Here is a 27,231-nt window from a genome sequence, read left to right as displayed (position 1 = left end):
CTGCTCTGTTTGACAGCATCCAACTAATGAAGTGGCCAGTGTCTACAGCTGGCCAATGTGCGTGTGAGTGTGTCCAGCACTGCCTCTTATCCTTGGGCATATTTCCTGGGACAGTCAGGGTGAGTAAGTATGATGCAGGGGACACAGAACAATTTCTTTGAAATACATAATTGAAACAAATCATATTGAGCTGCAGCTTAGTGTGGGAAAAAGAGAAAAAAAGTAATTGAATCTGTATGATATTGAAGCCAAGAGCAAGATTTCCAATCTTGAATTTTGGCCGCATTTTGTGATAAAGTGACAGAATAAGCAATTTCAAAGACTGAGAATCTGGAGGATGCAATCCTTCCTATAGATAATACCCGGATCATGTGATTCAAAATTGTTTCTCTTACAAAGATTGGGCTTTTGTGTTATTTCCTGAGAATCATCCACTTGCCTTGACTACTCACCTAAGAGTGCCCAAATCTCCCTCTGAAGGTACTCATCCCTCTCCAGGAATGTGACGGAAATCTTGTTGTTGGGCTGGAGTCTTCACCTTTAGGCAGCTGCGAGGAGGAGTGGCATGCAAGGAGCTTCATTCAAGTATAAAAAGCCTGAGGACTCTCCCCAGGCGGAGTTTTATGGTGGAAAGCAGAGAATAGCAGTCTTCACCTGTCTGTTTTTGACGCTCACCGTACAAATCTACAAAGCAGTAAAGCCAGCACCATTCTGTATTACGCACAGGCAAGAGAAAAATTCACTTGGTTCTGGAAAATTGAGACATACTGAGATGTTTAAAAAGTTGTTTTCAAATGCGCTTACTCTCTTCTACCATTTAGGAACAACCATGAGCTATTAGCTGTCCCTCCAGCTTTTAATGCCCATGACCAAATACTTGAAGGTATTTCTGGAGTGCCCAGAACTATTTTAGTGAAAGTGGTAATTACAGAAACGATATTGCTTCCAGCCAGCAATATCCCACAAGATGAGAGTACCAGACAGCCTCTGGCCACAAGTAACAGAAATTTGAAAGAAAATAAAGGGTTTATTTAAAATAGAAAAAAACCCATAGCTTTATAATAACATTATTATTCAAAGAAAAACACTTCCTTATGAATTTGAAAAACCACTTCAGGCTTCAGCTTTTTTTTTTTTTCCTATGCCCCAGTTGCAATTAATTCCAAACCATGAAATAGATCACACAATAACATTAACTGGATGTGGGTGCTGTTGGTTCCCCAAAGGCTGTCATTTCTCTCAGTGTACCAACTAGACCAGCAGACTTTGAAGGTGTATGAACAAAAGCAACCTAAAATGTTGGTTTTTTTTTCTTTTCTTTCTGAAAATTAAACTTTATTGGGCGATACATGGATATTTGTAGCTCATAATTTCTAGTGAGTAAAATAAATTTTGGTCAATTTCTTTTGGTTCCTCCCAAATAATTTACACATTTGTTTCAGTTTTAAAAAGCATTGAAGAGTTGACTGTTTTTTTTGGGCACTATTCTTCTACTCATTGTATCTGTGCAAAATAGTATTGTTTATGTGGGTGTAGTGGAAAGTCATCCCATGCCGAATTCTGTTCCAGAATCTTTATAACAGATACCTTCACATTAAATCCAATTTGGAGACCTTCCATGGGACTTAAGTGCTGCACAGATATTCTTCTGTCTTTATATGCTGCAGTAAGCTAGACATTTTTGCCTAGAACAGTGAAATGGCAGCCCTTTACCAAACCATTTGAGTTTGTAAATGCCCAAATGATTTCACAGGCAATATTTTGATACCAAGCTGTGTGGTGCAACCAATACGCCTGAGGGACAGGATACCACAGAAGGACCTACACAGATTGATCTGTGGGCCCAGGAGAGCCTTGTGAGGTTCAACAAAGCCAAGTGCGAGGTCTTGCATCTGTATCAAGGTGACTCCTACTATCAATACAAGCTAGAGGATGAAAGAATTGAGCACAGGCCTATTGAAAAGAACATGGGGATACTGGTGAATGGCAAGATGGACATGAGCCAACACTGTGCCCTCACAGACCAGAAAGCCAACTGTGTCCTGTGCTGCATCAAAAGAAGCATAGTCAGCATGAGGACAGACTTTTTAGCAGGATCAGTTATGATAGGATTGGACAGGAATGATTTCAAACTAAAACAGGAGAGATTTTGATTGGATAAAAGAAAAAAGTTTTTTACAGTAAGGGTGGTAAGGAACTGGCACAGGTTGCCCAGAGAGGTGGTGGATGTCCCATCCCTGGAGACACTCAAGGTCAAGTTGGATGGGGCTGTGAGCACCTGATGGAGCTGTAGGTGTCTCTGTTCATTGCAGGAGAGTTGGGAGACATGACTTTCAAGAGTCCCTTTCAACTCAAACAATTTTTTTGATTTGTTTAACACTGCAGAGAACTTTCCTGTTTTTTGAGAAAAGCTGATCCATGAGTTACATACATATGGATTAACGACTGAGAAAGGTAACTTTCCTTGGTGCTATGACGTAGGTGGAAGAATAATGATGCTAGTAGCCAAGACATATCTTGTATTTAATCCTAAAGGAAATGCCATCTCTGGAGATTAGTATTCTTATTGCCTTTTCCTATATTACATTTTGCTATATAGCTATTTTGCTTCCATTTTTTTTCTCTGGATATAATACTCACCATGCTATTTCTGCTGCAGAGCCTTATTTATATATATCTACCCAGGGAAGCTTGTTCTTAGAGGAAGAGGAGATGTGGAAGAGTTACTACAATACCAAGTTTGATGTAGTCACCTGCCAGAAAAGCCTCACAAGGCATCCTAGGAAAATGCAGTGCACAGAAATTATCATAGAATCATAGAATGGTTAGGTTGGAGGGGACCCTAAAGATCATCTATTTCCAATGCCACGGACAGGGTTGCCACCCACCAGATCAGGTTGCCAAGGATCCCATCCAGTCTGGAGCTGAATGCCTCCAGAGATGGGACATCCACAACCTCTCTGGGCAACCTATTCTATCACATCTCCACCCTCTCAGTAGAAAATTTCTTCCTAACATCTACTCTAAATCTCTTTTAGGTTAAAGTCATTCCCCCCTTCTCCTGTGACTGTTGGTCCCTTTCCTGCTTGTAAGCTCCCTTCAAATACTGGAGGGCTGTAATGAAGTCTCCCCGGAGCCTTCTCCAAGCTAAGCAAGCTGAGCTCCCTCAGCCTTCTTCATTGGAGAGGGGCTCCTTGTGTTAAATCTGCTGCAGAGACACAAGGCTGCAGCTTTTTCTGAAGAGAGAGAAGAGCTGAAGGTTTGTCACTTGGGCAATTACAGGAAGAAGAAAAAGATTTATGAGCTTGGAGAGATCATGGATGAGCCTGACTGCAACTGGTGGGTAAGTGCTCCCATGCTTGCTTGATGCTGTGTTCAAGTATGTCACATTATATTGGGCAAAACATAGAAACTTTTGAACATGGTCAGCATCACTGTTTTGCTCTCCCACGTAGAGCCTTTAGGGTATAATGTCATGTTTATTCATTCCCACATGTCCACAGAAATCTTTCATTTTTATGCATAATGACAGAACTTCTACTGGGTAAAAAGACATTGCTTCACATCCAAGTTGTCCTGTAGCTAGGGTTTCAGGGCAATTTTCAGAGGATGAGAAAATTTGGATTTAATTTTTCTGTGGCAAGGAAAATTTCTGAACATTGCTTTTCATGTTCTGAGAGACCTCCTACCATCCAACTATTGTAAGGGGGAATTGGATTTAGTTTGGGATTTTATGGGTATGCATATTTTCTTGTGTAGGACAAATGCAAAATTAGCAGGACATGTCTCTGTGCCTTATCTCCCACAACTACTCAGATGCCTTGAATGCTCTGGTATATCTTGGACAGCTCCAGACTGTTTAGACAAATTAATCACACTTTAGCACTCCACTGAATATTATGGGAACTTATACATACATGTGGACTCCTATGTAGTATATACCTCGAATTAGTTGAATAAGTGGCACTGTACCAAGGTAAGGTATGATGCAGGATACTTCCTAGGTATACATCAGCCTTGAGAATTACATTAATGATCTCCACTTTTCTAAAGTTGTTACTGGTTTTAACCACTCTCCATAGGAATACGTGCCCATTTGGGGTTCTCTCCTTTCTTCAGTTGATACAGCAATTGGAGTGAGTGAGCCAAGCCTTGTGTCAGTGAGATTCCTAGTGATCCCTATTTTCTGTACCATGCCCATTTTACCTCTTTCTGAGAAGGGAGAGGATTCTTTCCTGTGTTCCCCTAGCATAGGCAGGAAGTCATTTATAATCTCAACTTCCGTTCTTGGAGTAGGTGCTATCCATGTATCAAATGCCCTGGCCAAAGAGCAGTTAGATGGAAAACCCATTTCTGTCTTCTTTGGGCCATTAACCACCCCGTGCTCCAGCACCTTACCCAGATAGCAGGCGTGATTTTACATGGAACTCAGAGCCAGCAGCTTTCACTCCTGAGAGCCAGTGCTGGCTGCAGTTTCTCTGAATTTCTGTGCTTGACACAAGAGCTGTGATCCTCTTAGGATTCTTTACTCCTGATCATGGCTTTATTAGACAAAATGGGCACTTTCAGTATTTCATATATCCAAGGGACACACTCCCATTTTGTTGTTTTAGATCCCTGTCCATGTTGGTGGCTCATGGCTCCTGGCTCGGTACCTTCATAACTGTATAGATATATTGACTTTGTATTTCTCCTCAATAGCTCTACACGAGGGAAGCTTAACATGCCAGTGAGGTAAATGATAACATAGGGCTGACACCATATCAAATTTCCCTTTACAAAGCTGTAACGTATGTTTCAATACCAGAGCTCATGTAATTCCTAAAATTTGATATTCTGCTAAGACGTGCCAAAGACATGAAGGGGGAATTTCTGTGTTTGACTACAGAACAGGTTGGAACATTTTTTTGCCGTTTACCCCACCACTGCTACAACTGTTGAAGAAACCAGAGTGACACATTTGGATACTATTGTGATTAAACAAAAGAATTTGCTTATTTCTGAGTGTGAATAGGAAATCATTCCATTTGTGTGTGTGTATTCACATAGGGCTGTTGACGTTTGTGGAATTAATTTTGTCTAAATGTAGAGGTTTACATTTGGATAATGTCCATAGTTATTCTTCATAGTCAATGGAGAGAAAGAATCACTTTCAAAGTGTGAGTCATATTATCCTGAAAGAAATGGTCAATAGAGGCTGGAGAAACAACATATTAGAAATGCCTCTCTGCCCTCTGTCGATACAGAGTTCTTGTGAAGGGGGCTAGCTTAGATGTTAGTGAGATGGGGAATTCATCCCACCTCAGTGGCCTCGGTGCTTGCAAAATTACATCACTAACAACAACCAAGCATATTGTGTTTTCCTTTTACCAGGGCTGGAGTAAGCTTGAGTCAGGACAGAGCTTACATTATAGACTCAATTTCCTCAGCCCCTATTGATATCTTAAAAAACTGTGACTACCCAAAGAGAGAAGACAGGGGCCTGCTACTTGGCTGAGGTTCCTACATGCTGCAACAACAGTGGAAGTTTTTTTTTCCAGACAGCAACACAATATAATAACAGAGGCTCTGCCACTTCTAAGATTCTCATAGCACTATGCCAGAGAAGCAGCTATCATGGTGCTTTAAAAAAGGGGGATTAGATTTATAGTCAGGACATTTAGCTTCCACTTGTTGTGCTTAATTTTCCCAGAAGCCAAGGAAAGGTGGATAGTTGAAACTATTCATAACACAGGTTAAGAAATATCCATAATGTAGAGATCTAAACCTACTTGCAGAGGGTGGGTTCCACTTACAGACATGGCATGGAATGGGAAAGAAGGCACTGGCACTGGAAAACAAGCCAGCCTCCACGTGGCACTGGGAAGTGCTATATTTCCATCCTATCCTGAAAGGGAAACCCATCTAGCTCCGGTATTTGTTCTTTCAAAACATTCCTGAAACACTGAAGCAGGTGCAGTAAAAACAAACAAACAAACAATCAATCTGATGGCTGCAGGAAATGTTGTTCAGCAAGACCTTTGGTGAACTCCAGTTCCTTATTCCATTTATCTTAAAAGTTAAAAGAGGACTTCACCGTAGTGTGTAATTCACTATATCCCTTCAGGAAGAACATGCTGTCTATGCAAGACAGAAAGCTTAAACAAGGCAATTCCAAACTGGAAATAAGGCACATTTTAACTGCGAGGTTGATTAACTGTTGCAATGAACCATGGAAAGATTGATAGATTCCTTCATTTCTCAATGTCTTCAATTAGAACCGGATGACTTTCTGAAAGACTTGTTTTAGCCAAACAAAACTTACTGGCAAAATTAAAGGCTGCACATACAGGAGTTGTTGAGGCCTTTTCCACAGGGAGAGAGAATTTATATGAACTGTGTAGTTTATTGTTTCTGTTTACTTTCTGTAAAATAACTCAAATATAAGAGAGATGCTTGACATAAGTCCATAAATAAACAAGCCAATTCTTGTCTTTTTCCTAAATATGCATGTCAGCAGAAATTAATGTGGCTGAATCAGAGGTGGAGTTTATCTTGAAGAGCCTATAAGATGAATCTGTTCTGGAGAATATTTATTTAGTTATCTTCATAGGTTTTCTCTGAATACTTGTGGGGGAAAAAAAAAGAACATTAGAACTTCAGAGTTGCCATAACCAATAGCTAATGAATTTGTCTCCTTTCTCCCTGATTTATAAGTTCCCTTAATCATAAACATTCCTCCAATTTTGCTAGCTGACCGAAATCAAAAGGACAAAGTCAAAGATCATTGTTGCACATTTTAAAATGCAAGACTGTCTCCTTCTCAATAAAACATGATGGATTCATGGCCCAGCACAGAATTCACAATCATAAAGCCGGGTGATAGAGGTTAACCACCACATTGCAAATTCCAGGACTTTAATTCATAAATTCAAGAATAAAACATAACTGAAGTTTGCAATTTTGCAAACTATTGACCTCCCTCAAAGCTGGACTTGCCTTTTTTCTGCTTGTGAAGTACCTGCTTCCAAAATGAAATAAAGACTAAGTAAGTTGGGCTGCATTTCTGAATGCATGAGAGTGACGTGCTCAAGAAGTCAAACTCAATTCCTTTCATTTGTTTCTCTGTTTTTTGCTATGTACAACAAAGCAGACAGTTCTCTTGATTTAATAACGGATTCAGATATTGCTTCAGAAATCTTGAAGACCCTGCTCCTACTTTTGAAAAGCAAAGAAAATCTAAAGCCAAATGATGTGCTGAGCAGAGTAGTTGTCATCTCACTAATATTTCAGGATCTGTATTTCCTGCTGTAGAAATTTCACGGTTTACTGTACTTTTTGCATTTCTCTTTTTGTGACGACATGGTATCCAAGAAGTAAAAGACAGAAAATACACTGACTGCAGAAAGTAACCTGCAAAGAACCTGTACCAAAACTATTTCCACTTTTGTTCTCCTCTTCTTCTTCTGCAGTACAGAATAACACAATTTACTGTAATTATATTTTTATCCTTCCTCCTTTTCCAGAGATTGGTCCTTTATGCTCTGCTAGTACTCTCTCAAGTAATGGTTTATGACTAGTCTCTGCCATGTGCAGAGTCCTGAGGGGCAGACTGAGGCCATTAACTTAATTTTGGATGAGTGTATGTGCAAGATAAATGCACTTGAAATAGCATCATGTATACAAAGATCAGCTTCATGTGCACACTGCAATTTCCCTTCGCTTAAATGAGGATTCATTTTATTAAAATAAGAACTTAATTAATACACATGGGCATTTGAGGATCAAACTCTACATAACGTTCATATGGACTTGATTTAAAGATCCTGAAATTAATTAAAAGTACTGGTAGAGGAGTTTGTTTCTGATAGGAATAATACACTGATAACTTAAATTGGGTATGGAGGAGGTTATGACTGTCCTCTTACAGACCAAAAATAAAAATAACGGATTGCTAATATCTCATGGAGGGCTTGATTCCATTCAGCCTCACTCCTCAGCACTGGACTGGGTCCTATGCCTAACCTTGAGAAATGGAAAGGGGTAGTTGAGGTTCCACTTTGCCTGTAAGGATTGCGGCAAATTTTCTGCTGATTGAAAACATCTGTCTTTTGTCCCTTTTGCATTCTAAATTGAATGCATTCCATCTTGTTTGTCTCAAGAAGCAGAGCAGTGTTGGAATTGTGTAAGACTTAGATAGGTGACCACATGGAGGACCTAGATACTGTGGGAATAAGTCAAGGAAACAAGGGCAAATCCTTGGTAAACAATAGACCACAAGTACTAGATGTTCTTGTCTGTCTGTGGTGTCATCTGAGGTCTGCTGGGAAGTTCTCTTGAGGACCAGATCTGTTGTACTTTCAGATGGGGCACCTTGAAGCCACCGGCCTTGCGACTGGGTAGTGGGGCAGTTCTGGGGAGATGTCTGCACAAGCTTTGAGCTTTTCCCACTGCTGTCCAGTCTCAATGACTCTGAGCCTATTTGAATACAGAAGGGGGATGAGCTGAGAGTGTACTATATTTGAATGGCCTCACAGGCTCTGTAGACCTTATCATGACTTGTCCTGCTACATGAGCTAAACTGGGAAGAAGAGAAGAGGAAGGTTTTGAATGCCACAGCTCCTGCAGACAGCTAGAAGGCATAGTGGCACATCAGTAGCTCTGTGAGTGAGGGTATATCAGGCTTGACAAAATAAATGTCTAATGAAATATAAATGAAATGCATCTTCTAAATGAAGTTCCTACTGGACTAGCTTCTAACATATCACAATATCTCCATGGATTTGAAAAGGTCTGATAATGATAAGACAGAATGTTTTTAAAGAGGGGAGATTTAGATTAGGTATTTAGGGGAAATTTTCATTCAGAGGGTGGTATTGCCTGGGTACAGGCCGCCAAGAGAGCTGTGGATGCCCCTGGAGGTGCTCAAGGCCAGGCTGGAAGGGGACCTGGGCAGCCCCATCTGATGAGGGGCAACCAGCCTAGGGCAGGGGGTTGGAACTGGGTGGGCTTTAAGGACTCTTTCAACATAAGCCATTCTACAATTCTATAAAAAAGAATAAATCAAATATCCAGCATGATGCCTATGCAAACTACGGTTTAATTTTGCCCTAAGTAGCACTTTGGAGTTGCACAGACCTTCCTCCATTGGATATTTTCATGTGTTTTACTATAACCAAAGTAAAATAAGTACTGGCTCTTCTGAAAAATAGTTAGCAAATTGAGTTATTTATATTTTTCAGATGAAAGAGGAGGGAGTGTGTGTGGGGGGAACTCAGTGCTGTTGTGCTTGGCCTCCAACTAAATAAAATCTCTTTTTGCAAGTGCTGAATGACTTTTTGGTACTGCCCATGAGGTTGGCACTTTACAGAAGTGTAGCCTTCTCTTGTTTCAAATTTGCCAAATTTTGGGTACGGTAAGCAGAATATTTTCTTTCTCTCAAATATTGTGCTTCCTCCTGGGCTTAGAAAAATAATTAAAAGAGGAATTCTCTCCATCACTTTTTGCAAGGGCATGATATGTTTTTAGCTCTCTCATCAGATACTGCGCTAATTTTTTGGGAAGGTTTCCTGTATTCTTCTTGTAAGGAGGATGTATTGGTAGCCAAAACAAACACAGAAAGAAGCCAAGGAAAGAATAAGATATATCTACTCATATAAACGGTCCAAAAAGGGAAATCTCCAAGAACTACTGTAAGTGCTATAAGATTTCAGATGGCAAACTCATTCAAAATTAATGGTTAACAAAATATTTAGTTGTTAAACACCAATAGGATAAAAAGAACAGCTTCCAACAATTAATTCTAAAAAATTCCTTCTTTTAGTATGGAAGTACTGTCTTGTGGTTAAGGCATTGCCCTTCGATTCAGGAGACTGAGGTTTAGTGCTTCTCTCTCTGGAGGGATCCCATGTATGTCAGTCTATCCTGTTGCATACTCATTCTTTATCTGAAAACAGTGCTAGCACTTCTTTCTTATATATTTCTTTATCTCAGATAACTACTTTCTTGCACTATGAGCTCACTACTATTATATTTGTATGGCACCTCAAGCAAGAGGCCTTATTCTGTGTTTTCAAAAAGAGAGGACAACTTTTTTTTTTTTAAATTAGTTTGCATTTTTGATAGAAAAACATCCTTGCTGGAAGTTTTTGCATATGACCACAAAAAACATATTTTTCAGAAAAGTTCAGAAGACATCTTCCACATAGTAAAAGTATCTTGAAATCTCAGAGTCTAGCTAAACTTAATTTCTTCTCACACACGGTCTTCCACAAGAAAGGAGCTGGATTGCCATGACGTTATATTTTTATTTTATAAATTGCATCTTATTGTATATTAACCTTTTAGAAACATGGCAGTTGCCAATGCCTTGTATTAGATACCTAGTTTCGGGGAATGTACGCTTCCTGTGTAAAAACTACCTTTTTATTTTGATGTTCTGGTGTCATTTTTATTTAGAGATAATAAAACCAACAGGATGTGTACACTTATTTTTACATGCAAGGAACAAACAAAGACTTAAGAAAATCCCATTGTACACAAACTCTGAACAATTCAGTTTGAATAAACAGAGCTTCCAAACTACTGAAAACACACACATAAAAATTAGGGCTACGCATTGTTGCATGATGATATATATGAAAGCAAGAGCAATTTGAATAAACTCAGTTCATCCAGTAGTGACTCAGAACAAAGCAGCATTTGAACAGGAAGACACGAGCAGAGTTTTCTGACACACCCCAGGCTGAATGAAGCTTTGGTTGGGGCACGGTGTGTGCCGACATTTTCCTTTACCCATTCACCAGCTGGTTGAAACCAGACACAGAAAATATTAACCTCCAGAGAGCTGCTCTGCGAGAATTAGCCAAGCTGAATATGCAGTATCACAGTTATTTACAGCACTGGCCCTGCTGCTGTGTCTCTATTCCACCTGAGCATTCATGCTCGGGAAAATCCACTGGCAGTATAGATTTCATAAACTACTTTGAAAACGGCTGTAAAGATATCCTTGGCAAAATCACTTTCTTCTTTATATATCATAGAATCATAGGATCACAGAATCATTTCAGTTGGAAAAGACCTTTAAGGATCGTCTAGTCTAACTCCCTTGCAATGAACAGAGACACCTGTAGCTCCATCAGGTGCTCAGATACATCATCTCTCTGGGCAACCTGTGCCAGTGCCTCACCATCCATATATTATACAAAACTCACAAGCCTAGGATAATTTTCTGATCAGTCTCAAACAAATGTCTGCACAGAAGATCCGAAAAGTAAATAAGCTCTCTAGACAGGATGGATGGAGAGTAGAAGAGTCATTCCCCTTCCAGTCAGGATCGTGGATGTGGAGCAGACAGCATCCCCAAAGGTCATTTGCAGCAAGGCAGCAATAGCCATGCCCTACAGCCAAATCACATTATGGGGATCCTTTGCTGAGGTACTACCCTTCAGCAGCCCCATGCTTTTCTCTTGTCGACAGCATCTGCCTTATGCACCACCATACAGATGTGCAGCTGCTGGCAGAGAGTCAAGACAAAGCAGTTAACCCTGCAAAAGCCTGGAAAGGATTCCCCAAGGGCTGCATGGCAGTGAGAAGACACCGGGAAACCTGTCTGCCCTCTGCTAACTTGACCCACCTTTCTCCATCTTGGCTGGCCTGGCTGACCTCTCTGCAGTTACCGCAAAGTTTATCTTGATTCTATATCTGTTTTTTTTATTGGTTCTTTTTTCCCCACGCCCTTCAGTAAGCAGCAGTTTTTTTTTAAATAGGAACTGATGAAAGCTGTTACTGCTCTTATTTTTCCTTTCTATGAACTGAAGTGATGACAACAAAGTTTCTAGTAAATTATAACATAAGCAGTCAGTTCCAATGTTCCAGATTAGTTTTGAAGTTGGACTTTTTTTAGAGGTTTTTTTTTTCAAGGAGAGGTGCAAAATGCAGCCAGACAAGATTTAATTAAATACTTGTATTTCATAACTGTAATTTATCTAGCTCAGTATGTCCTTTCCCATGGGTCTGTTTGGATAGAGGGAATGTTTAGTCTTCAGACTGCCAGGCCTGGAAAGTTCTATGTGTCCCCAAGATGGGTAGAAAGCAGCCAGTAGCAATGCCAGTGTGCCCACAGCGCTCTCTTCTTGGGTCTTCTCCCTCATCCAAAGTGGCCACCTCTGAGGAGGAGAGGAGAGTTTTGAGGCCACTTAGCATCTGGTCTCTCACTTTGCCTGCCAAGATTCTATGTTTACCGACTGAAACAAGCCAACATATTTTCATTATATCTCCTACTACTGTGGCTGAGAAATAATTCCATATGGTTGCAGTCTTGCTACAACTCTTTATGGGCTGGATCTGGATCTTGTTGATGTCAGTAGAGAAAGTCCCAGTGATTTCAGAGAGTTTTGGAACTGTTATGTGTACTTGAGTAAGTAAGCCTTAGAAAAAGATACACGTGAAATGTTATCTTTGATCCTTAGTAAAGTTCTTTGCTCCTCACCAATTACAAGCCCTAACCTGGTTGAGATGGCCCAGGCATAGCAGTGCACGGTGCAGCACGGTGCTGCGGGCTACAGCGCTAAACCTGGGTTTCCTTTTTCCAAGACTCAAGGTAGATAGGTTTAGTGTTAGGTCCAGTCCTTCTCCTACACCTTTCCTATGCACACCCCTTTACTGGAGTGTATGAATATATCTCTTCTGTGGTATATTTCTACACTTTTCTAATGAGCAACATAATAACACTTTGAGTTTCATCATTGGTCTGCAACAATCACCCTAGCTGTCCTTGCCTTTCTGCAGATTAGCTCCAGAACACCACAGTTTTACTGCCAGCCATCCCACAATTGCCTAAGAAAACATTTGCATGTCCATACATTTTCTATTTTCTAATACTCTGTGTATGAAACTCATTCTTAGAAGTCATTTGTCTGGCAGCCTGGAAAATGCCAGTATTACTGTATGCAATGAGAATAAATGAAGATTTACTTCTTGCTTGTCATTTCTCTGGAGTGTTCAGCATGAAAGAAGATTGCTAATGCTTGTCTGGTCCCCTGTGCACCACTGCCTTCCGCATGAGGAAGGGCTGGCAGCACAAGGAGGAAAATCATGCAACTCTTCTTCCGTAGGGATAATTCCTCTGGGAGAAGGTCGGGGTGCATGGGCACAGTATTGGGAGGGAACTCTTTCTCTGTTGCAGAGGAGAAGTAGATGACTTTGGTGTTCATGACCTTTTACCTGGCAGCCCTCTTCAACCCACAGTCTTAAAAAATTGTCTGGAAAAGATATGAAGCAGGATTTAATTCCTCAAAGGGACTCTCCTCTCGGCTCCTGCAGGACCTGCTGACTGCAGGCATTCTGTCCTTCTTGCCTGGCTCCCAGTTATCTCCTTTCCTCCTAGAAAGTTTATGATTTTGCTTTTGCGAAATTTCTTAGCTTCTCACTTGGGAACTGAAGGATGTTTCATGAACAGAAACAGAGTGAATGAGTTTCCCTACAACAGATGATACTGGATATCAACAAACAAAGAAAAAAAAAAGATAAGGAGACGAGCACAGATATAATCAAAGTATGTCTGCAATTTGCAAGGGGAAAATGATAAACAGAGGTTTGGCTGTGCTGATATTTTTCTTTTTTTGCCCAGGAAAATATTTGGTATCAGAAGTTGTAGATATGATGTATAGTTGGGATGGGGCATCCATTCCAGATGTTAGAGGCTGGTCTTCTTTGTTGCTTAGTACTTGCAAGACAGCAACCAATTTCATCATATCATGTTGACATTAATAGAAACCAAAGGAAATCAGCATATTTTGGGGTTGGAACTTTAATGGCAGGTTCAGGAAACTGTTGCAAAGTTATGCATCCTGGTTTTTGACACTTACGTGCTTCTCTTCAAGACTGTTCTACATGGAAGAGTTTGAGTCTAGGGGTGATCATAGGATTGGAGAGCTGTTGTGGTTTAATCTGGAAAGCAGCTGAACATCACACAGCCTTTCACTCACTCTCCCTCCTCCCAGTGGGATGGTGGAGAGAACTGGAAAAAAAAAAGTAGAACTCGTATGTTGAGATGATAAGTATCTAATTAAACAAAAAAGGAAGAAATAATAGTAATGATAATACATATATATAGTACCATGTATGTATATTCTTGAATATATATGATTGTATGTATGTACATATATAAATACAAAAAACAAGTGATGCACAAGGAATTACTCACCACTTGCAGACTGATGCCCAGCCAGTCTACAAGCAGCAGCTGCTCCTCCACCATTTTTGAAGGTTTTTTTGTCATATATGATGTCATACAGTATGGAATATCCCTTTAGCCAGTGTAAGTCCTGGTTCTGTCTCCTCCTAGCTCCACATGCCCCCCAGGTCTCTATGCTGGAAAAACAGTACAAGAAGCTGAAAAACTGAGATATTCATGGCTCTCTACAGCACTGCTCAGCAACAACTGAAATATCAGTGTGTTATCAACATTGTTTTTCTCTTAAAGCCAAAACATAGTATCAGACCATATAGTATGAAGAACAACTCTGTCCCAGCTGAAACCAGGACAAGAGCCAAGGAGCAAGGTACAGCAGAGCTGAATTTATAGTATTGTTGGATATTAAAAAAGTCCTTTGTACTGTAGGACTTGCTTTTTAGAGAAGCTGTGAACTCTTAGTTCCTGTGGATATGAACAATCACTGTATTTGCATTTTTGTTTTTAAAAAACAAACTATCTTTTTTACCACTTTCTTCACATTCCTGATATTCCTACTCTGGAGAAAGATTGCAACTCTTTCAAACAAGATTTAAGTTTATCTGTGTACAGGATTAACACAAGCTCCCATGAATATTGCACAGAATGGCTCCATTTTTTTGCACTGCATGATCAAAGAAGGGCTAGAAAATATGTGGCAAGATCACAAGATTTTGAGGTAGAGTACATCTTATTTGGTTCCTCTTTCTATGAATGTACTGTGAAGGGACAGTAAAAGTACTGCTTGGAACCAGTTGCAAAGCAATTATAGCAATTCACAACAGTAATTAATGAAAGAGATTATTATATGACCTGCTTTATGAAAATTCACTATCAATTCAACATTTAATGCTGACAGACTTGGCAGGGTTTCATGCAAACTGGATGCTAAACACTCAGTGAACTTTGTTTACAAATGTAGTATATGGTGGTGAGGAGGTCTTCTAGCCAGAGGCCACTGCCCAGGAGCAATGAGTTTATAAAGGTTAATAACAGCAAAAGCATACGTATTTGTAGAATCAATTCTATGTCTGAATCATAGAGAAAAAAGAAGTGGAGAAGCTGCCAAGCACAGGCAGGACGATGTTGACACACACTGAATCCGTGTCACTGCCCCCCTGAAGAGAACTGCAGGGCTTCCTGAAAGGAAGGGTTGTGAGTAGAAGAGAAAATCATGAACGAGTGATCATAAGGCAAAGAAACTATCAGAAAGCTAAGAGGGAGGCTCACTTAGAAGGAAATATACTTCCGTTCTTTTGTTTTCCCCTTTTATTTGGCTGTGGTTTATGGCACAGTGATTGACTGTAGGATCTTTTACTAAGATGTTTATTTTGGAATGGTGCTATCACTATCACATCCCACTTACTGTGAATAGCTCGTTTTCATCTTAAATAAACCCAGAGCAAAAAAACTTCATAGACTCATAGCTTTTGTATTTAGCTGTGGATGCAAGGGGAGAGCAGCAAAGCCACCAGTTTATGTGTAAAACGGGCCATTTGCATGGACAATCCCTGCTGGGCAAAATGAGGCCCATTATATATTACCAAGCATTAACAAGATCAGAGTCTTTTCTGCATCAGCTCCATAGTGCAGAGCACAGGTTGAGGGTCCTGGCACCAGGTCTGCCTATAAATGCAGTGACTAATCCTTCACACTCCATGAAGAGCTACAATGGCAGTCCATGTGTGTGAAAGGTGTCTGCAAGCACAGCATCTTTCGTATGCATCTTCCAAACACTAGAATATACTGTTTAAGTTGGATGCCCAGGTTAAGGGGCTTAGTTATCCATCCCTACTCAGTAATGCTGTCATGAGTAGTCACCACATGAGTGTCCCTTCCCTTAACACCTCAGAGAATTAGTACTATGCCTATAACACTGTACTGTGAAATCTGATAGGATTGTCAAGGCTGCTATGATTACTATGTCCTTCAGAAAACTAACTGAATATCTAATGAAATCACTGTAATGAAATTCCTTCCATTAAATAGAAAAAGGGACTGTTTTCTGAACATTTAAACTAAGCACATAAAGTTAAAGTGTGTGTCCCACTTCCTTTACTTGTCTCCTGCATTCAGTCTTGAGAAATCTTTGTAATAAGTAGTTAAAGATTAATAATGTTAATTCACAGGATTGGCTGGGAGGCTGTTACTCAAATTTGCAGAGTCGTACCAAATAGGGTCTGCCCTTCCTCCTGTAAAGCATCACTGCTGGCCAAGAACTTTCATGCTTGGCAATATCTCAGGGCCATGCTGTTCAGGTGGTCCCCCCAAATGATCCTGCCTGTAAGGGACTTGACAGACGAAAGCACATGTATTTTTTTACGTGGATTACTTCCTTTCCTTTCTTAGTCCTGTTGATCAATAGGAAAAGAGACATCTGCTGGTAAACATACCCAGATAGAGCTGGAAATCACAAAACCATTGTGTTGTTTGAATGGGTCAAAATGGTCCTCAGAGGATTATTTATGTGCTTACCTTAGACTCTTGTGGTCTTCAAAGAGGGATGAGACTTCATTTATTCCTTGTATTTTTGTTTTGACATCTTTTTTGGAATTGCTGGCAGTGATAATGAATTTATCAAAACTGAGGTGGAGATAGAAAAGTGAAGTTAGGTTTTTTGAACACTTTGAACATGGTTTCACTTATTTCAGCAATAAGGAAGCATTAATGATTGTTAATATTTATATGTGCCCAGGCATTACTCACACACAGACACAAAGGCTATCAATAAGTATTTTTGTCAATGTTATCGAATTGTTCTTATGGTAGAAACTTGGTGGGTTCCAGCCTTCAATAACTAGGGTGGGCTGAGCTAACTGAGATGAATTGAAACTCATCCTCAAGCTTCCATGAAAAATACTGAGATAAAAAAAAAGATCTGTTCAATGTTTGTCCCTCCTTATTATTCATTTTCTTTTTGTTCTTCTGCTCTGGTCACTAGCCAGGTCTTAAATATGTACACACATCCAGACTACTCAGTTGTAACTAATCCTAACAAGGAATAACACACCTAGAGCTGCTGTACACTTTCTAAATACTAGAAATCAGCCCTCTGCAGGTTATTCTCTCTTCTGTCTCTGCAATGGTTTAGGGCTACTTCTGAACCATCTCTTTCAAGCACGGAGATAATTCAGAGTTAGAATACCAAACAGCATGAATGCTAACCCAGGAAGTTCTTGTTTCTGGGCAAACATGAGGAACAAGTGAATAGCAACAATATTAATCTAAGTCAGGTCTGGAAGCACTAGACAATCTGGAAAAGATGAGTCATCAGATCCTGTATCTGGTGTGTGCGTGCAATGGATTAGCACTACTTGCACAAGTCAGAGCAAGCTCAGGCATCAGTGACAGTGTATACAAGACAGAGTTGATAAGCAGATGGAGAGCAATCAATTCCTTCCAACAGCTTATATCTTGGGTATTTGGATTTCTAGAAGATCTACGAACACGTTGTATTCTACTTAAATCCTGTTTAGGCTTGAGAGTCAGCTGAAACATAGTAGTAACTGTCAAGGCATATGGATAATGTGAGAGAATGCAATTTATCTGAAACTCTTTCCACTGTGAGTTGAGTTAGACAGCAATAATTCACATTTGTTGGGCAAGGATAGCCAATCCCAGCCACCACAGCTAAGCTGATTTGCTGCTACTTCAGAGGAACGTGTTTCTGTGTCCTTGCCTGCAGTGATATCAGCATCCTTCAGCTCTAATCTCACGATTCAACTGGAAACATTTGGTCCTGTTGAACTCTGAACGAGCACCATGATCTCCTCAGTGTCTGGAAGAATCAGAGCTCTCAATCTTTGAAGAGCTCTGGTAGTTAGAGATGAAGCAGGTCTGCGTGCAAAGACCGTAGTGGCTTTTTGCTGTAAATGATTTAACCTCTTTCCTTCCCCCAGCAGTTCAGCGCTCTGTGATTTATACCAGCCCAAAGCAACACATCCATCTAGCTGAACTTCTGCAGATTACTCTATATCCTCTCCAGACGTTTTGGGCTACAACACGCTAACGATCTATATCTGCATCGAGCTGAGTAATGCTTCCTTACAACAAAACTCTGTGTGTTCAACCAAGATAAACAGTGGGAGAGCATCCTGTTGGGCCACTGGGACAACATGCCTCAGTCCTGATTTATTTTTAAAATATTTAGATTTAGTAAGTATCTACAGCAAATAGGAAGTGCATAGCTTACCCGAGCAGCCTGTCGCAATCTCGTGCTTGCCAGCAGTATGTCGTTCAGTCACTAGATGTCTCTGCGGGCTGTGCAGAGGGGCCACCAACTTCGGGGTCTTTGGTAAGCAGAGAAGAAAAATCTGGGACTTGGGCAAGAGAGCTTGCTATGTGAGTATGCCTGTCATAACTCTTTGCGCCTAAAGACCTAAAAGTGTTTCTTCAACTGTGCTGTGCCCTTCTGCGTGAGCATATTAGCCCTACAATTCAACAGCAGTACTTATATATGGCTTTTTGTTTGTGAAGCACTTGAAGAGCAATGAGAAATTCAGCTTCAGGTGTGTCCTTGAGAAGCTGGATAACAAAATCACAGGAAGAAAATCAGGCAGAGAACACACATATAGGTTGAGCTGTGGCTCCCTAGGGAGATAGGAGCCCAAAGAAGGCCACAACATACCCAAGAGTCCTATTTATAGGATTGTGTACTGGCAGATCTATGCTCAGCCACATCTTAGACATCACCCAGTAATGCAAGGAGAAAATGACAGCACCAGAAATCCCACAGCAAAACCTGGGCTTTAGAATCTTCCAGTCAGTTGTGACATTTCACTTTGGTGGCTGGGTATGCTATAAAGAGCAGAAAAACAAAATGCCAGCTCTCCTTCTCCTCTGGTGACATCTCTGCAGAAAGGTGGAGGATATAAAGCACGTATTTCCTTCTGAGAGAGAAAAGATTCTCATCTGAGAAAAGCAGAGTCTAAACTGTAGGGGAAAGCTCTTTTGAGCCACGGTAGGAACAGCTATGATTCACTGTAGTCACAATACATCTTACTGGTACCACAGCATGTGTATATGTGTGCACACATGTAGAAATTGTGTCCTTCTTAACCCATGTGAGGGAGTCCATGTATAGATAGGCAGACAGCTAGATGCTCAGTTGCCTGTACCTATCTCTAGCTTTCTCGAGGTAATGAAATGTATTGCAACAACACAGAATTTTAAAAGGCCTTGACAGGAAAGAAAGGCTGAGAACTCAATAGTAGAAGAAAAGACGGTAAAACAAGAGGAAAGCACAGAAATTAGAGATAATCCAGGCTGATAGCAAAGGGACCATCCCACTTCCATCTGAGCAGTGTGTGGCCTTTGAAGGAAGCAAAAAAAAATGAATCTCCTGAGATTACTGTGGAGTTATCAATGTTGTATTAATTATATTTGACACTTCTGAGCCAAACAAAGCAACTATTTAATTAAAAGCACAGCATCACCTTAATGAGAACAACCCACACTTGTCACATCACAGGAGGGTTTATAGCTTCCCTCCCCACCCTCTATTCTTTGAATCCAAGTTCAAATTCAAGGGAAAGTTTGTCTATGGATTATGTCCACATGTGGCTGACGTTTCAACTCTTGTTTTCAGCATTTGTGTAAAAGATCTGGGCTGTTTCTGAGCATGCTCTGATTTCCTCTGTGAAAGATCTTCACAAAGTGTAATTTTAAACTGAAGACTGGTATGCGTAGATTAGGGGACTGGTTTCCTTCACAGCCATTGGCAGGATATATGACATGCCAGAGGTCTTCTCAAAGAGAGAGCCTGATTCATCTCCTTTGAATCTTCCACTTGAAATCTTTCTCTACAATAAATACAAATGGGTTGATATCTTAATTTAAACAATTTAATTTCTAAAATGATTAATGTGATCATTACCAGTATTGACCAAAGCTTGGCTTGCTTGCTGCTTACCTCTGTAATTCACTCCTTCCATTTTGCCAGTAAGTTTAATGAAGCTGTGCTCTGGGAGCTTGCAGAGTTTCTAGAGGAGCTGAGAACTTATGGCTCTGTGTGGGTTTTATGGCTATGTTCATTGCTCAGCATATTCATTTGTCTAATTGCATAGAGTTGTTTTGTATTGAATGGAGCTCTTATTGTTAGCATGAAATCGACACCAATATACAGTAGTATATCTTATACATTGGTATTGTAGACTGGAAATAAAAGCAATACCAGAGGCATGACATTTTACAGTCTCTTTACCCAAGATAATCACAACAGTTCCTGTACACCTGTTTACTTAACCAAAAAGACTTTAAATTGGATACAGGTCCTTCTGCCTCCGAGCCTATAACCAGCTGTACAGTGCTCAACATGAAACTAAACCTAAATTTAGAGTAGGATGTTTGATATCTCAAAGTTTGATCAGGACTGCTGCTTTCAAGTTTCTGAGTAATTTAAGCACTATTGAGAAAGTGGCAACTGCCACGTATAATGTGTCCAAAGGCCTTATTTACAGACTCATACATTCCTGATTGTAGCAGTGGCAACAGAACACCCACCAAAATCAATTTGCTTTATTTCAGCAAGAATTCAGAAAAGTCTAAGAAAAACCCACAGTGCTGGTTAAAGCTATGGAGATTGATGCAGCAGGAAGAGGAAAGTTTTGCAGAGCACATATATCAAGACTGTGGATTGTACATAGCTTAATATTGATACGGTGCTTTTTATTTAATAGGGTTTTCATGTTAAGATTTATAGAAGCAGTGAGTCAGGGCAACTACTTGGTCAAACTTACATAAATATAGGATAGTTTTCTGTGTTCATTGTTTTCCCTGTGAGTTTAGAAATGTCTGATTTTCTTCTAGTGGTCTGGATGAACTCTTATCCGGCAGCTCTGGTATTTTATCTTCCTTAAGTTTTTGACCCAAGAGTCATGTCACTGGTAGCACAGATTCTCCTTGGAATTGTTTTCTTTAAAAATTGAATTACAATTCCTTCTCTTGACAAAAGGAAGTGAATCATTAACAGGCAGCTCTCAGAAGTTTGTCCTAAATCAGCAGTGTTGCCCTCTCCTCAGTGGACTGTATCTCAAGTAGATCCTAGTAAAATTAGAAGGAATCCTGGAATTTAGTACATAGGATATATTACCTCAATATATATATTTTTTTCTTTTTCTGGCCTTTCAAAAGAAACCAAAGGCATTGGTATCCCCACCACATAGTCCAAAGACCTCATCAAAAGTAGAATTAGCAAATGTCTGAAAATCCTTAAAGAACAGACATTTTGAATTTGTGGGGAAACTGATGAAAACTGTAATGGGTAGAGGAATATCCTGAAGTTGCTTCAGGACAGTGAGGTTACCTCTGCAGGCTTATCTCTGCATCCATGGCTGGAAGTTGAACTGTTGAATATTTGACAATGGAACTACATACAGTTGTATTTAATTATACCAAAACTTGATTGAAATCTTGATAGAAAAGGAAGTATCATAACATCTTCAATGCTCAGCTTTGTAGAAGAAAAAGCTAAAGGAAAAATTCATTTATAACCACAGCTGATAGCTGGCTTTTGTTCTTAAGTATGATGCCTTTGATTTTTTCTATAGGCAGTTCTCCCAGTAGGCCTTTGGGTTAGGCTAAAAAACATTTGCAAAACTGATTGAAGAAAGATCACCTGTAACTCCTTAAAATATTAACAATAACATCAATAACAATTTTTTCTTTCAACAGTTATGTAGTATCTGTTACATCTTTTCTATGATGAGGACACAGAGGAGAATATTTTAAGCAGTAACTGACTGGAAATGCATGCTCCTGTGCAAAGACAGCTTGTTTGCTTGTGCCAAATTGATATTTAAGCACAGATCTGCCTCTACAGTTTTTTTGTGTTGCACATGCAATTACTTTATTGAGTGAAGAAACAGAAGCTCTGGCCAAGCAGATTTAGTATATGTTTTATGACTGTTTTTGGAGATGTGCTCCTACTATCACCAATATGTGGCTCACATAAGAGTAGGATACAGTGAAATAACAAACCTGTAGTCACGTTTGGAGATGTCTACAAAATGGAGCCAGTTCCCCATGCCTTTGCATGGGTCTCAAAGCTCACATCATTACCTTGAGAACAGGACTGGGTTAACCACTCCTACTGCCTCCTAAAGCTGCTTTGCATCTGCCTGCAAAGATGTGATCATAAGATCTGAAAAATCTTTGGTAAATTCTGTCAAGCTGTCATCAAGGAGTTGCGCATGACTTACCTCTCCATCATTAATAGTACAGCTGACATCAATATCTCACAGCTGGAGAAGGTGCAACTTTCAAGCACAGCTTTGTTGGGAGAGCTGAGAATGAGTTTAACAGTTGTTCAGCCTGATGTCTCGCTTACCATTGCTTTCCCTTTGAGCAGAAGGAGTGGGATAAGAAGCAGTGCAGTCATTCATCTCTCATTTTGCTGAAATGACATAGGCAGATGTTGTGTTTTTGTGGGAATCAGAAGGGAAGATAAACCAAAATATTCAATTCCTTTAAAGGTTTTCTGAAACCAGGACAGAATTCAATGACTTATTTTTTTTCTGTGTTTAACCTTGTCGTTTCATACAGCTCCGTCTGAAACACTACATACATAGAAACCACTGGTTACTGCCACAGCAATGCTGGCCACTGTTAAAAATCTCACCAGGGCAAAAACTGCACCAAGAATCAAATTTGGCAGCTCTAATTATTAGAAAATATCTGCACACTGTGGTTTTATTTTACTTTTTTATTGACTTTTTTGTTGCAATGATCCCATACCTTGAAATTTCATAGTCTGTGTGTTCTTGCTTTTGGTTTGATAGTTAAATTCAATAAATTGTTTTCTAATTTCTGAAAACCACATTGTGCCATTGAAGTGCCATTTTATTTAGGTTCACTAGAAGCCTGTAAATGGGCGCACAGCACAAGCAGTGATGCAATCAAGAGAGAAATAAAGACGTTAAGTCACTGTCAAAGTTTTTCTTTCAAGTGAAGACACTATGACTGACACTCGTTCAATATTTAATTGTAGAGATTTTTGTAACACTAAATGACAGGCAAACAATTTTCTCTTGAGAGAGAAATCCAGGGATCTGCTTGGTCAGAAGCAGGGAGCCAGAAGGCCCTGAGCAGTGTTTAAAATAAACATATATAGAGATTTTATTTACTGCTCTGTGGCAGGACAGCAATCTAATCAGCATCCTGGAAATAAAGTCTTTCCACAGAACAGACTGAGCTGTTCCACAGGCAGCCTCAGCCGAGCTCTTACCAGCGTTGCCTTGTCTCCCCACAAAGCCACTACTAGTGCTACCCATCACCTAATGTTTATCTATCATTATTTTCAGTGGAATGAAACTGTTAGCATTTGATCCTAAAGGCTCCCCACAACTCTAACCTACTGTATTTACGACATTTGGCTCATTTCCTCAGATATGAAGTTCTATGTAACAGTTTTTCAGAGGGTAAATAGGAAGCCATCATAGGAAGGAGTCCTCTGATATCTGTAGCAAAGTCAACCTCAGAATAGAATATGCACAGCTAAGACAGTGATTTACTAACATATTGATCTGATTGATACTCCATAAATACTTTCTATCACAGAAGAGGAGATGTTATATGAAGGAGAAACCCCTCCACAATGCAAATAATTCTCTGTACAAAGACTCATGGTGGTGATGAGTTTCCTATTTAAAATCAAAGCATCATTAAGGTTGGAAAAGACTACTAAGATCATCCAGTCCAACACCAACCCATCCCCTCCTTGCCCACTAATCGTGTCCCTCAGTGCCACATCTCCATGGCTCTTGAATACATATAGGGATGGTGGGAAAAAAAAATAATAAAAAAAAACAACAAAAAACAAACAAACAAACAAAAACAACCAGAAAATTTGCTACAGATATAAGTGCTAGTGGCACGTTTTTCATCTACGATAGATGAAAGAGGAGATCTCTCATCAGACATCGGGCTAACATAAACTGTCAGGAGGAGATTAGTGACTTCAATACAGAGGAATGAGAACCTGACCAGGAATATAGAGTGACTGGAAAGGATCATTGTAAGAAGACTTTTATGCCAAAAATCAAATGGTGACAGAGCTGGTTTCAAAGAAGACAGTATCTAGAGACTGTACTACCACTCTTCATTATTTCAAAGAAAGCAGTATGTTGGCATGATGATTCTTGGTAAACTGGGAAAATGATGTAGTTTCTTAGATGAAAGTGGAAAATGAAAGCTCATAGGCATGCAGAGGAAGATTAATCCGGAGTGCTGCCTTCATCACTCTGAAATACCTGTGGTGCTGGATTCCCCTGCTCTTTCTCCCTCTTCCCCCAGTAAAGTCAGCCTCCTGATTTCTAAAACATGTTATTCACTAGGTTCAGAAATTATGTATGTACTTGCATATCCTTTTAATTAGCCTAAAAGTACATAATTCTATATTACCAACAACTGAAGCATTCAGCTCCCCTACCCCCACCCCTAAACAAACAACCATACAAGAGAAAATACCCTCATTTTTATTTTCTGGAATTTTGGGCCTGTTTCTCATTAGTACTGGGGATGCTTCCTATCATCAAACAGTATGAGGGCATTGACAGGGAGTGGGCATGTAATTCATGCTTGTCATGCTGTGAAATACTACCTGGAAGGTGGGAAAAAGCCTTCTCCTTAGTGTTTTTCATTTATTATCAATAATGTACCTATTTCTAAGTCCTTCATGGGGTTGTGACTACAATAGAAGCTGTATAAATGAAGCACTATTGGAAAATGGGGGCTTGAACATCCTTTTGTTTCTCCTTACATGAGCATATTGGTATATATTACTTTTGGCAGATAGTCTCTGATTTTTTTCATTTCCCTCACAACTTACCTAAAGCAACCCACTGAGATAATTTTTTATGTCAGCAATTAATCTAATCTATCACAGAGAGTGTTACTAAATTTTCTATACAAGTCTGCTCATTTTCCACAGTGCTCTTTAAAAATCTCAAGCTCTCTCCCTGTTACCAATGTCTACCCCTGAAAGATGCAATTAGTTATTAGCCAACAGCACATACCAGATGTCACAGATCAATTTCTTTGAGCCTTATTCTCCATTCAGGAACATAAAAAGCTGTAGTCCTCCATAACTTCTGGTTGCACAAAGGATAAAAACATATTTAATTGCAAGAGACTCCTCTACTATGCTGGGCACCCCAGGTCTGATCATTCTTTCCAGCCATCTCAGTCCTTGATTTAGCCAAACTAAATACTGCCTGATCTGCACGACCAGAAAATGGCTACAGGGTAAAAGGATTTTTGCTTTTAGGTCTGTTCCTTGAGTTGATTTATGGTACCTCATTGTCCATCTACACTGTACACAGAAATGCATTGCTCTCCTCTTCAACCTAGACCCTTCAGATATATGGCTAGTGTCATCCTACTGCTTTCTGTGCTGCAGTGCAGACATACCTTTAGACCACAAATCCTTCCTAAGCTACCAGGATTCTCCACCAAGTTCAATATTTCACATTCTTCTTTGTCCATTGGGAAACTGAACTTCCAATTAAATTAACATTATTATGAAGAACAGTTTCTTTGCCTTAAATGTTTGCCCTAAAAATAAAGTGACACTGTCTTATTTTTTTTGTTTGTTTGCCTAAAAATTAAAACTCTATTTTTTTCCTCTGCCTGGAAAACATTCATTTCACTCAAATGTTTCCTCAAGAGTACCTCCTGCTTTCACACTTCAGTGAGCTGTCATCTTCACATTTAATGTCAAATTAAGCAAAACCTTTGTTGTGAACATTCGTGAACTCTAATATTTTAGCCAAAGTCCTGATCACAGATTTATAATTTGAGTTAAACTCTGCAAACATAAATAACACTCACTTAGGGATCATTTAACTGTGAACAATTGTGGGTGCCTTAAGCTAGGCTGTGTTTAAACTGGAATACTTTTGTTGCATTATGTTTCTCCAATAAATGATCTACTTTTACCATTCCAATGGAATAGTTCCCCAAAATGAAAACAAAATTCAGCTGCAATTCACATTTCCTCGAGAAAGTTAAGATACTGTGACCTAATTCCACTGTCCACTGTATTATATCTTTCTATACTAAAGCAATAGGAGGATTCGTAGCTTCAAAGACCACTACTCAAAAGGGAATCATGTAACATTCCTACAGTCTATGCCTGTTTAATTAATTAATTAATCAATTAATTCCCCACTCAGATTTTTAATTTTTTACAGAAGGAAGCTGCTAATGGTGGCCACCTCTCTATAGCATCCATCATCTCTTTAGTTAGTCTTCGATGTCAGTGAAGCTCAGAGCTTTTTGCCTTTACAATTCTATATGATTTCCACAGTGCTCATGTAAGATAATTCAGCTGATGTGAAAAATCATTAAAGCACAGGCTAGGTCAGCAGTTGTTTCAGTCCTCTCCAGACCTGGCTTTGCTCAGTCCTGACCTTCTTTGCCTTCTGGTTAGCTCTGACTGCTTTTCAGCAAGCCTGTCTTTACTTCACAATTTTGTCACTAACTTCTGCTTAGCCTTGTGTACAGAATTGGATGGTGCCCCATTCAATCTGGCCATCATCACCTCCAGGGATGGGGCACCCACAGATTCTCTGGGCAGCCTGTGCCAGTGCTTCACCACCTTCATCTTGGGTTATCAACAGAGATCCAGGTCTGCTCCTGACATGCCTCATTCCCAAACACTGAGCTGGGCCTTGCCCCTTGGGCACAAAGCCAACATTTGTAATTTCTCAGGGAGGTTGCTCCCTGCAGGCTGGGCTTAAGGGCTGACTGGGAAACTGAGGGGTAATGCAACCCTGTGATAGGTTCTGGGTGCCTAAGTCCATGTAGGCAAAGAACCTTCTTCATGATTATTACGTAGTAATAAGGAAATTGCAATAGACTAGCTACCATGCCAGTTTGAAGACCATGGAGCACACTGCTGATCTCGGCTCAACTGCCCTACCACACCCACCATATAGTTCAGATTTGTCGCCTTCTGACTTCCATCTGTTTGGACTGATGAAGATGGACTGCACGGGCGATGCTTTCCTAGCAAAGATGCC

This window comes from Meleagris gallopavo, chromosome 4 (genome assembly GCF_000146605.3).
Source record: "Meleagris gallopavo isolate NT-WF06-2002-E0010 breed Aviagen turkey brand Nicholas breeding stock chromosome 4, Turkey_5.1, whole genome shotgun sequence".
In the NCBI taxonomy this organism is placed as follows: domain Eukaryota; kingdom Metazoa; phylum Chordata; class Aves; order Galliformes; family Phasianidae; genus Meleagris; species Meleagris gallopavo.
The sequence above is the reverse complement of the archived record's forward strand: the minus strand, read 5'-3'. Positions refer to the sequence as shown.